This window comes from Molossus molossus, unplaced genomic scaffold (genome assembly GCF_014108415.1).
Source record: "Molossus molossus isolate mMolMol1 unplaced genomic scaffold, mMolMol1.p scaffold_m16_p_12, whole genome shotgun sequence".
Taxonomy (NCBI): Eukaryota; Metazoa; Chordata; class Mammalia; order Chiroptera; family Molossidae; genus Molossus; species Molossus molossus.
Genome location: NW_023425347.1, coordinates 91,555,381 through 91,564,524, shown reverse-complemented (window position 1 = coordinate 91,564,524; position 9,144 = coordinate 91,555,381).

Sequence of the window (9,144 nt, the reverse complement as noted above, 5' to 3'; positions counted from 1 at the left end):
AGAAATGCAGAACCTCAGACCCCGCCCCAGACCTGCCGAATCGGAAGAATCGAAGTGGAAAAGGTCACCAGCTATTCTGTGTGCACACTACGGTGTGAGAAGCACTGACCGAGCCCAAGGAACCCATCTGAGCCTCCGTTTCCTCACTGTAAAGGGGGATAGAAATGGGTATCTGCCTCATAGGGTTGTTGGAAAAATAATTGAGAAAACCTGCTTCACACAATGCCTGGAGCGGGGTAAGTAGAAATAATGGTAACTATCACCATTATTAGTAGTATAAACTCTTACAAAGCAAAGATCAATATTAAATAAAGGAATGCACCTACAGCTCTAAGAATAACCATGCTGAGATTTCAGTTCATGATGGCTATTGTTACTTCTGCTAATCTCTCTGACCCATCCCTGCTTTTCCTACCCACCGCCTTGGGCCAGGGCCCTGCTCCGACGTCGCCCATCAGTGCAATGGCCCAGTTAATGGGGCCATATGGAGAGGGAAGCCTGGGCTTCATCAGTACTAATTGCATTCACTTGCCAATGCCAAGGCCCCCTCCCAGGCTGCTGTCACTCAGCCAGCTGCCCCTTGCCCCAGTTCCACTCCCAGCCAAGAGTCCTGGACTTACATATGCAGTCGTTTTCTGTCGTTAGTCATCTCCTGCAGGATCCACAACAAGAATCGGGGCCATTGAGGGTGAAGAGAGGTTGTGGAATGTGATTTGGGCACATGGGAAGGGCAGGGCCACCTGCTATGTGCTGGGAACCCTCTTGGACCCTTTCACATTCCCCATCTCATTCACTCCCCGCGAGCGCCAGAAGCTGTTCTTTTCATTCCTATTCTGTAGATGAGGAAGTTGGGGCACATCGATATTAAAGAACTGACGTGAGGCCCCCAGGCTGGTCGGTGACAGCTGAGATTCCAGCACAGGTGTCTTTGATTCCAAACCCTAACCCTGGGGCAGACGGAAGACCCGGGGAAATGGGAGGGGACGCTGAACGGATCTTGCTTCCCAGGCTTGTTCAGAAGAGAACAAAGCCTAGGGGCGGGGGGGGGGGGGGGTCCAGCTGGGACAGATCTTTGAGAGGGCTCTGCCCAGTCCCCCCTGGACCTGCCCTCCCACAGAGACAAGCTGGGCCAGCTTTAGTGTCCTGTGTTAACAGTGTCCACAGCGTCAAGAGGTGTGCAGCCCGGAGCCAGGGCTGGTGCTCCAGAGGGTGTCTCATCTGTCTGCCGGCGGCTGCGTGAGTCACCGGCCACTCATCTCCATCTGCTGCCATTCCAAGGTTTGTGGGAATTAGGTGAGGGACACATTTTTCAAAAATGGTCATCACTCTCATCATACAGAGGAGGAAACTGAGGCTCAGTGTGGGAGGGGACTCACCTAAGGTCTCAGCCAGTGAATGGCAGAGCCAGGATTGAAACCCAGCCCATGGTTCCCGCCAATGCTCCACTCAAGAGAGGAAGTCTAGAAGGGAATCAGCTCAGAGCCAGAGGGAGAACAGGTGGAAGCCACCGTCCTCTGCCCCTGTTGCCCCAGCATGACTTGTCCCCGGGGGAAGAGGACCAAAGTCCCTCTTCCCAAAGCACTGCCGGCAGAAGTCCAGGCCAGAGGCCCTGCTCGGAGGGAGCTTGGGACGCCTCCTCGCCATTGCCCTAGACAGAATATTCCAAGGGGATCTCCAGTCTCTGACCCCACTGAGCCCAGATCCAGCCACGCCCATCTCTCGAAGGCCCACCTCTGTAAGGCCATGACCAAAGGGGTGTTGGTTTGATGATCGCCATATTCTTTGACCACCTATCTTGTTATTTACTGAATATTTTTCTTTAAAGTGACTAAATTTAACTTGGCCTCCTCCTGAAGAATAATATCCACAAAATTACGGCCACGGGTTGCTCATTATTCATGTGGATTCCCATAGAGAGAAACACCCAGCTATTACAATACATTCTGCTGATTTGTGTAACAATTCAAGTGATCTAGCACCAGTGACATGCGTATGGAATTCCAGAAAAGTCTGATGTCTGTGCCCTTGGTCCTCTCAACAGCCTTCAGTGGCAGGGTTCAGTGTCTCTCAGTCTGACAAATGAGGAAACTGAGCATGTGAGCGACTCACCCAGGGTGACACAGCCTGCGCGTTGGTGAACCCAGGTCCCCAGCTCCTGATGCCTCCTGCTCCCAGCTCTCCGAAAAGCACAGTCTCCAGCTTCCTCCTCAGCAGTGCCTCCCTGGGGCTCTGGCAGTGACTGTGGGCCCAGCGCTCTGCCAAGGCGACCGGCAGGAGGGCCGCCAAGGAGCTTCCCTTTGCTCGAAGCTGTTTCCTTGCAGCGTGTGATGTACCGTACATAGTCCAGGACACTTCCCCTATAGCAGTGGCCTCCGAGGCCACCCAGCATGGACAGAGACAAGAGGTGCAGAGCAAGCTGGGAAATCTGCCTCACCCTCATGCAACCAAGGCACCGCCAGGGAGAAAGCCGGGCAATGCCTCCAAACTGTCTCGACAGAGCGCGCTCCACTCCCTCTCTCCAAAGGATAGTTGGAGGAGAGACCGTTCCTGAGTCAAAGCTTCTTCATGTCAGCGGCACAAACAGTGCCTTGTCCAATTTTTGTCATCAAGACGATTGTTGGGGATCTTTGATTGCATGGAACAGAAATCCGCGCTGAGTCACGAAAGCAAAGAAGAACTTCATTGGGAAGACACGGGGCAGCTTGCAGGTCGAAGGAAGAACAGAAACTGACAAGCCAGTTCTCAGAAAGGACAAGAAGCCAAGAATCCGCAGAGCAGGAGCGAAAGCGTTATCCCTGCCAGGGCCCTGTGGGTGCATCGCGTTCACCCTGTCGCTGTCTTCGTGGGACTTCCCTTCAGACTCAAGTTCCAGGAGCTGTCCCGGGCCCTGTGTTCATCTCTTGGCTAGGTGATGGACAGGACACCTTGATTGACAGCCCCACCCATTCTACGCAAAGCTTAGTAGGGGAGCTCACAAAGGGAGAATCAGAGCTGCATTATCATAAAAAAGAAGGATGGGGCTGAGCCGGCAAGACACCCTCGTCCAATGTCATAGCCATGCGGCCTTTAGAAGATGCCGAGGAGTCCGTCCTTTTCACACTCAAGGTCACTCTACCCCTGTCAGAGCTGTAAAATGAGGTAGGCTTCAGCTTGGATGTTCTCAAATAACTAGCTACACTGAAGGATGTCTTGACCTATAAGTGGTTCTGCCTCCAGATAACTGTCAAGTGCCGTGGTGGTGACCAGAGGACCAGGGGGATTTCTGAAGGTTCCTGCTCGCCCACCCTCAAAGCCTCTGTGGCACTCACTTCCAGAGATGGGCACAGGATCGCTCCCATCCTGTGCACCCCTTTGCAGATGTGGCTTTGCCACCTCCTGCCAAGAGATGGAATCAGTTTCTCCCTTGAATCTGAGCTGGCCATGACTTGCTCTGTTGACTATTAAAATGCAGTGGAGGGGGGACATTCATAATACTTGCAACAATAAAGATTTAAACAATAAAATGCAGTGGATATGATGCTGTGTGACTCCCCATCTGAGTCTTAAGATCACCTCTGGCTGTCATTTTTGCATCCAGTACCTGCTATAGACTGAATAGTGTGTGTCCCCCCCAATGCTGAAGCCCTAACCCCTGATGTGACTGTGTTTGGAGAAAGAGCCTCCAAGGAGATATGAGGTCAAACGAGGGCATACGGATGGGCCCCTGATCCAGGAGGACTGGCGTCCTTGTAAGAAGAGACGGAAACACCCGAGTGCGTGTGTACAGAGGAGAGGCCGTGCGAGGACACAGCTACAGGTGGCCATCTGCAAGCCAGGAGGGGAGGTCTCACCAGAATCCAGCCCTGCTGGTGCCTTGATTGGATTTCCAATCTCCAAAACCATGAGAAATCACTCTCTGTTGTGAAACCCCCCAGTCTGGTAGTCTGCTTTGGCTAACACACTGCCCGGCCTTTAGTTGATGGAATCTCTCAAGAATTAATCCTAGTCCCTCTCTTCATCCCACACTCTATTCCTGGTGGGTCCACCCCAGTACTCAAATGTCACCTGTACGTTGACAACGACAAAATACATTGGACTCTGCCCACTTCTCTCCAGCCCTGTCGCCGCGTTCAAGCCCATCTCTGTAAGTGCATCCGTCAGCTGTTGCTATGATGATGCTTCTCTAGGTTGCAGGTCAGGTTCTGCTTTCTCCATAGGTCTCCTCATTCTCCTGGGACCAGCAGCCACCGAGGCACGTTCTCCTCGTGGCACGGGGCAGATGCTTCAGGGTGAAAGCCAAACCCTGCCAGCACCTCAAATCCTGCTTGTGTTATAGCCACGAGCATTCTTACAGTTAAGCCCGAAGACGAGGGGACAAGTGCATATAGCATATTCTTTCTCCCACAGGGGGGAAGCCGTCACAAGGGCCAGGGAGGAAGTGAAGGTGAGCAATGAGATCTACCTGAGCTCTCACGGCCTCTACGATGGGCAGCCTCCCCGAACCACTGAAAAGACATCTTCTTTTTTTCTTTATTGATTTTAGAGAGAGAGGAAGGGAGAGGGAGAGAGAGATAGAAACATCGATGAGAGAGAACATTGATTGGCCACTTCCTGCCTGTCCCCGCACTGGGGATCGGGCCCACAACCTGGGCATGTGCCCTGACTGGGAATCGAACCGGAGACCTCTTGGTGCATGGGTCGATGCTCAACCACTGAGCCACACCAGCCGGACTTGTTTTAAAAGAACATTCTGATCAAGTTGATCTTTGGCTTCTCATCCACTGGTGGCTCCCCATTGCTTGCAGGAAAAAGTCCACCTCCATACGGTTGCCTGCAAGGGGCTGTGTGATCTGGCATTCAAAGCGAAGATTGGGACACAGACACACACCGAAGGAAGGCCATGTGGAGACACCGGGAGGAGATGGCCGTCCACAAGCCAAGGAGCGGCCACAGAAGGGACCAGCCCACCCGCACCTCGATCTTGGCCTTCCGGCCACCAAAACTGGGAGAAAATAAACTTCTGTGTTTGAGCCACCCAACATGTGGCACTTTGTAATGACAGCCTAGTAAACAAATACACTCCGTACTTTCCTTCAGAGCATCAATCACAATGATAACCTGTTATTGGGTGACTTCTGCTGTGCCTGTCTCTCCCCCTTGACTGTGAACGATGCAGCCACACAGGGACCACATCACCTTATCTGTTGCTCCATCCCCAGCACCTAGCGTGGTGCCTGGCACACAGTAGCTGTTCAAAATGCATTGGTATGAATGAATGAGTCTCCTCTCAGAGGGCAAACAAGGGGAGAGGCAGGGGCTGGACATGGTACAGACCCACCCGCCACTCCCCTGCACATCGACTCTGCTTCCTTTCTAACGACCCTCCCAACCCGGAGCCGGTCCACTTCCGGGCTTGCAATTTGATTTACTCCCGATTGACATCATCGCCGTCACCATGGCAACGCCCAGCGATGCCTGTCTGCCAGACAATGTCTCTTCCATTAGGAAAGGGCAAATGGACACCTAGGATGGGAAGGAGTCATTGGCGAGGCACAGGCGTCAGCCCTCACCGCCCTGCGGGGGCCCCCGGCCTACAGGGGCTGCTGCTGACGTGCGTCAGGCTACGTGTCTCGACTAGGGGCGGCTGCACGGCCCTCCCCGCTCACTGAAGAACTCCTTATCTCTGAGACGGCCAGCCAGCCAAGCAAAACTACGTGGGTGGAGGCCAAGTATAGCGCGGGCTCGTCTGCCTGTCTGGCTGGCCTGCGGAGTCAAAACACCTGGGCAGTGATCAAAGCTGGTGCTTTCCTGTCTGTCTGTCTGTCCATCTCTTTCTCTTTCCGATTTCTTACTTCCCTTCCTGTCCACTGTTCCCTCTCCCCTCACTTTCTCTTGTTTTGTCAACATCTACTGAGGACCTGGTGTGGGGCAAGCACGGTCTTAGACAGAGGAGGAGAGTTTCTGGTGTCCAGACAGGTCTCTCCCTTACAGATGAGGAGTTAAGCCCCACCCTTGTGCTCTGGAAGGGGCTCTGAGGTTGTGGATCCAGGGTGGGGGGCACTGAAGACAGAGACCTTGCTGGTGACATCTCGGAACGTGTCTCCTGCAGCAGCAGGATTATACGTGTCAGCTGGGGAGAGCTGAAATACTACTGACGGGATTGTGTGGCCAGCCTGGACATCCCAGCAACACTGTATCTAGGCAAATGGATTCCAGATTCCAGACCTTTAGGCACGATCTTCATATAAGCTGAAACTGTAGCTGGTGGCTTCCCATTGCCCCTCTCTGTGCCTCTCTGGGGCGCCCAGACTGCCTCAATCCCCACAAGCAAAAGGATCAGCCCTTAAGAAGACATCACAATGGTGTACAGGGCTGCCTGGCTGAGAAACAGCATGGTATATGCTACACAATGGTCAGTACAGGCTCCCAGCAGAAGGACCTGGGCTCTGCTGCCTGGCTGGCTGATCTCGGGCAAATTAGCCCCCTTCAATGAGCCCCAATGTTTTCATCTGTAAAATGGGGATAATAGTCCCTACATTCCGGAGCACTGTGCAGACGGGTTACATCACCTGTGAAGAGCCTGGTCCACAGAAGGCACGGAAGAAATGCCAGCCGTCCCAGCAGCTTCCTGTCACGCAGCCACCCTGCTGGCAGAAGTGTCAACAGGAAGAGCGAGATGTTGAGAGATGCCTCCTGAGCTGACACTGACAGAGGAGTTGTGACAATCTGCCTCTTGAAAAACCTCAGCAAGCTGCCTGGGCCAGGGGGATCCAACCACAGACATTGCCCAGACTCGGCAAGGCGTGTGCTAATCACTGGTGTTCCCGAAGGACCAGCCGCAGCTGAGCTCATTCCTTTCCTATTAATTTCAGCATCTTCCCCGGATTTTTCTGGAGGTGAAACAAATAAGAACTTTCTGGGCAGATCAACAGGCTGCCAACCTTCGATGAGTCACTGGGCCCTTCCAGAAGTCAGATTTTCTAACTGGCCACTGAATCGTCGCTGATAACTTCGATGGACAGGAAATAGCACGGGCCTCTGTGTTCCTTCAGGGCCGCCTTTGTGATCTGCCATAGTCCCAGCGCATGGTAGGGCCTAGCACACAGTAGGTACTAATAAATGTTGGATGGATGGATGGATGGATGGATGGACGGATAACTATATGAAATACAGTGAAATGGAATGAAAGCTGCCTCCTTCCTGCCAAGGAATTCCATAAGCATGTGAAGACCCTGAGCTGGGGGAACAGCGGGGCTGAGGCTCTGGAAAAAGCTATGAGGACCACAAAAGTGGTTGAACTCCTATGACCTTGAGACGCAGGGTAAACCATTCTTGTACGTTTGCAAGGCATATTTTATAGAGGTAGGGACTGAGGGCTCGGGGGCCAACCTCTCTTGTAGATGAGGGTGTACGTCTGTTTCCTCTTCACAGGAGGGGCATGATCATGGCACCTCCCTTGCTGGGTTCTTGCAAAGATTTTTTGAGATGATGCTAGCTAAGCAGTTTGCACAGAGCCTAACACATATACATGTACAATACCATGTTAGTGTTATTCATAACATAGAAATGGTATATAACATGTAAATGCTTATGACACATAAGCATCCAGTATTAATATCGTTGAAACAGAGGGACCTCAAGCAAGGAGCAGATACAGAGGGAGCAAGAAGCTTGCCTTTATTTAGCTGCATTGTGTTCTGATTCCTTTCTTTCCTGGGTGCAATGAACCCCAGGAGGCCAATGGCATCTTCTTATCCCAGCCCAGCTCAGGGAGAGGCAGCGGCCACGGTGTAGCGAGAGCGGATTTTCAGGACAGACAGACCCCAATTCTGCCACTTACTTGCAGTATAACCTTGGGCGAGTTATTTTCCTTCTCCGAGCCTTGGTTTTCTCCTCTTGAAACTGCAAATAACAGTATTTTCTTTACAGGACCGTTGTTACCAGGATTCAATGAATGTATGTACCTGTAAGGGCCTGGTTGGGGTTGATGCTCCAAAAGACATCGATTCTCTCTCACCTAAAGAGGCAGCCTGGAAATACATCAGCATCTAAACCAACGTACAGGAAAGATGCCAGGCCGGGGCCATCACGGCGCATGAGGCAGAACTGCCCGGGTTGGAGGCAGGAGTCAGCATTCCAGGCAGAGCATGACTGGGGATGAAAGTCACTCTATGTTCCAGAAGCTGGAGGAAAGCCTGGGGGAGGGAGGAGAAGAGGGTGCACCTGCAAAGTGAGAGCCCCTCATTTCAGTGTGAAGGAAGGAAGACACTGCGTGCAATCCATGGAGAACAGGCTCGGACCTGGAGTTTCGACCGGGAGCTCCGCCAGCCATTGCCAGGCCGCTGACACATGGGAAATAGCAAAGGCCAGGAGTCCGGTTAGGGGCTGGTTAGAACCATGTGGAGATGAAGATGCCTGAACCATGGTACCGGCCGTAGGGAAGGGAGACGGGGGACAGATTTGGAAAAGAGTTTCAAAATATTTATTGAGTACTTTTTCCACCGCCTCTGATCCCTCAACATCCACTCGGAGCCTACTCTCCAAATCTTCACCTGCAGCTATATACTCACTTCAAAGCAGGTCTGATCACATCAGCCCGGCTTCAAGGCTTTCCGATGGCTTCCGACTGTCCTCCAGATTAAAGCAGATTTCTGGCGTGTTCTGCAGGGCCCTGCAGGGTCTGGTGCTCATCCTGTCCCCTATGTCCCCACCACACAGCCTTTGCACATGATGTTCCCTCCACCTCTGCACTTCCTTCTCCTCTTCCTCCTCTGAATGTGCTCATTCAGATCTCAACTCACGAGGGCTTCCCGACCTCTCTGGTTAGGTCATATTTCCTGATGTCAGGCAAGCACCAAGTGGCTCTCTTGGTGGAATTTGTCATAGTTGCGCTTTTACATTGATCAGCAACCCCCTCTTCCACTAAAACGTGGGTCGGCAGCACAGTGTGTGGGTTTTGTTCTCTCCTTGCATCCCCAGCACACACAGGTGTACTCGGTAACTTCGGTTGAATTAATGAATGTACACTCTATGCCAGGCACAGTGCTAGGCACTTTGAGGAGTCATCAACAGGCAGGGAATTTTAAGGAGTGGAGGACCAGACCCTAGAAGGTCTGAACCTCTGTCCCTTCCTCCCCTTGGCTCATCTGTGGTATTCACAGTATC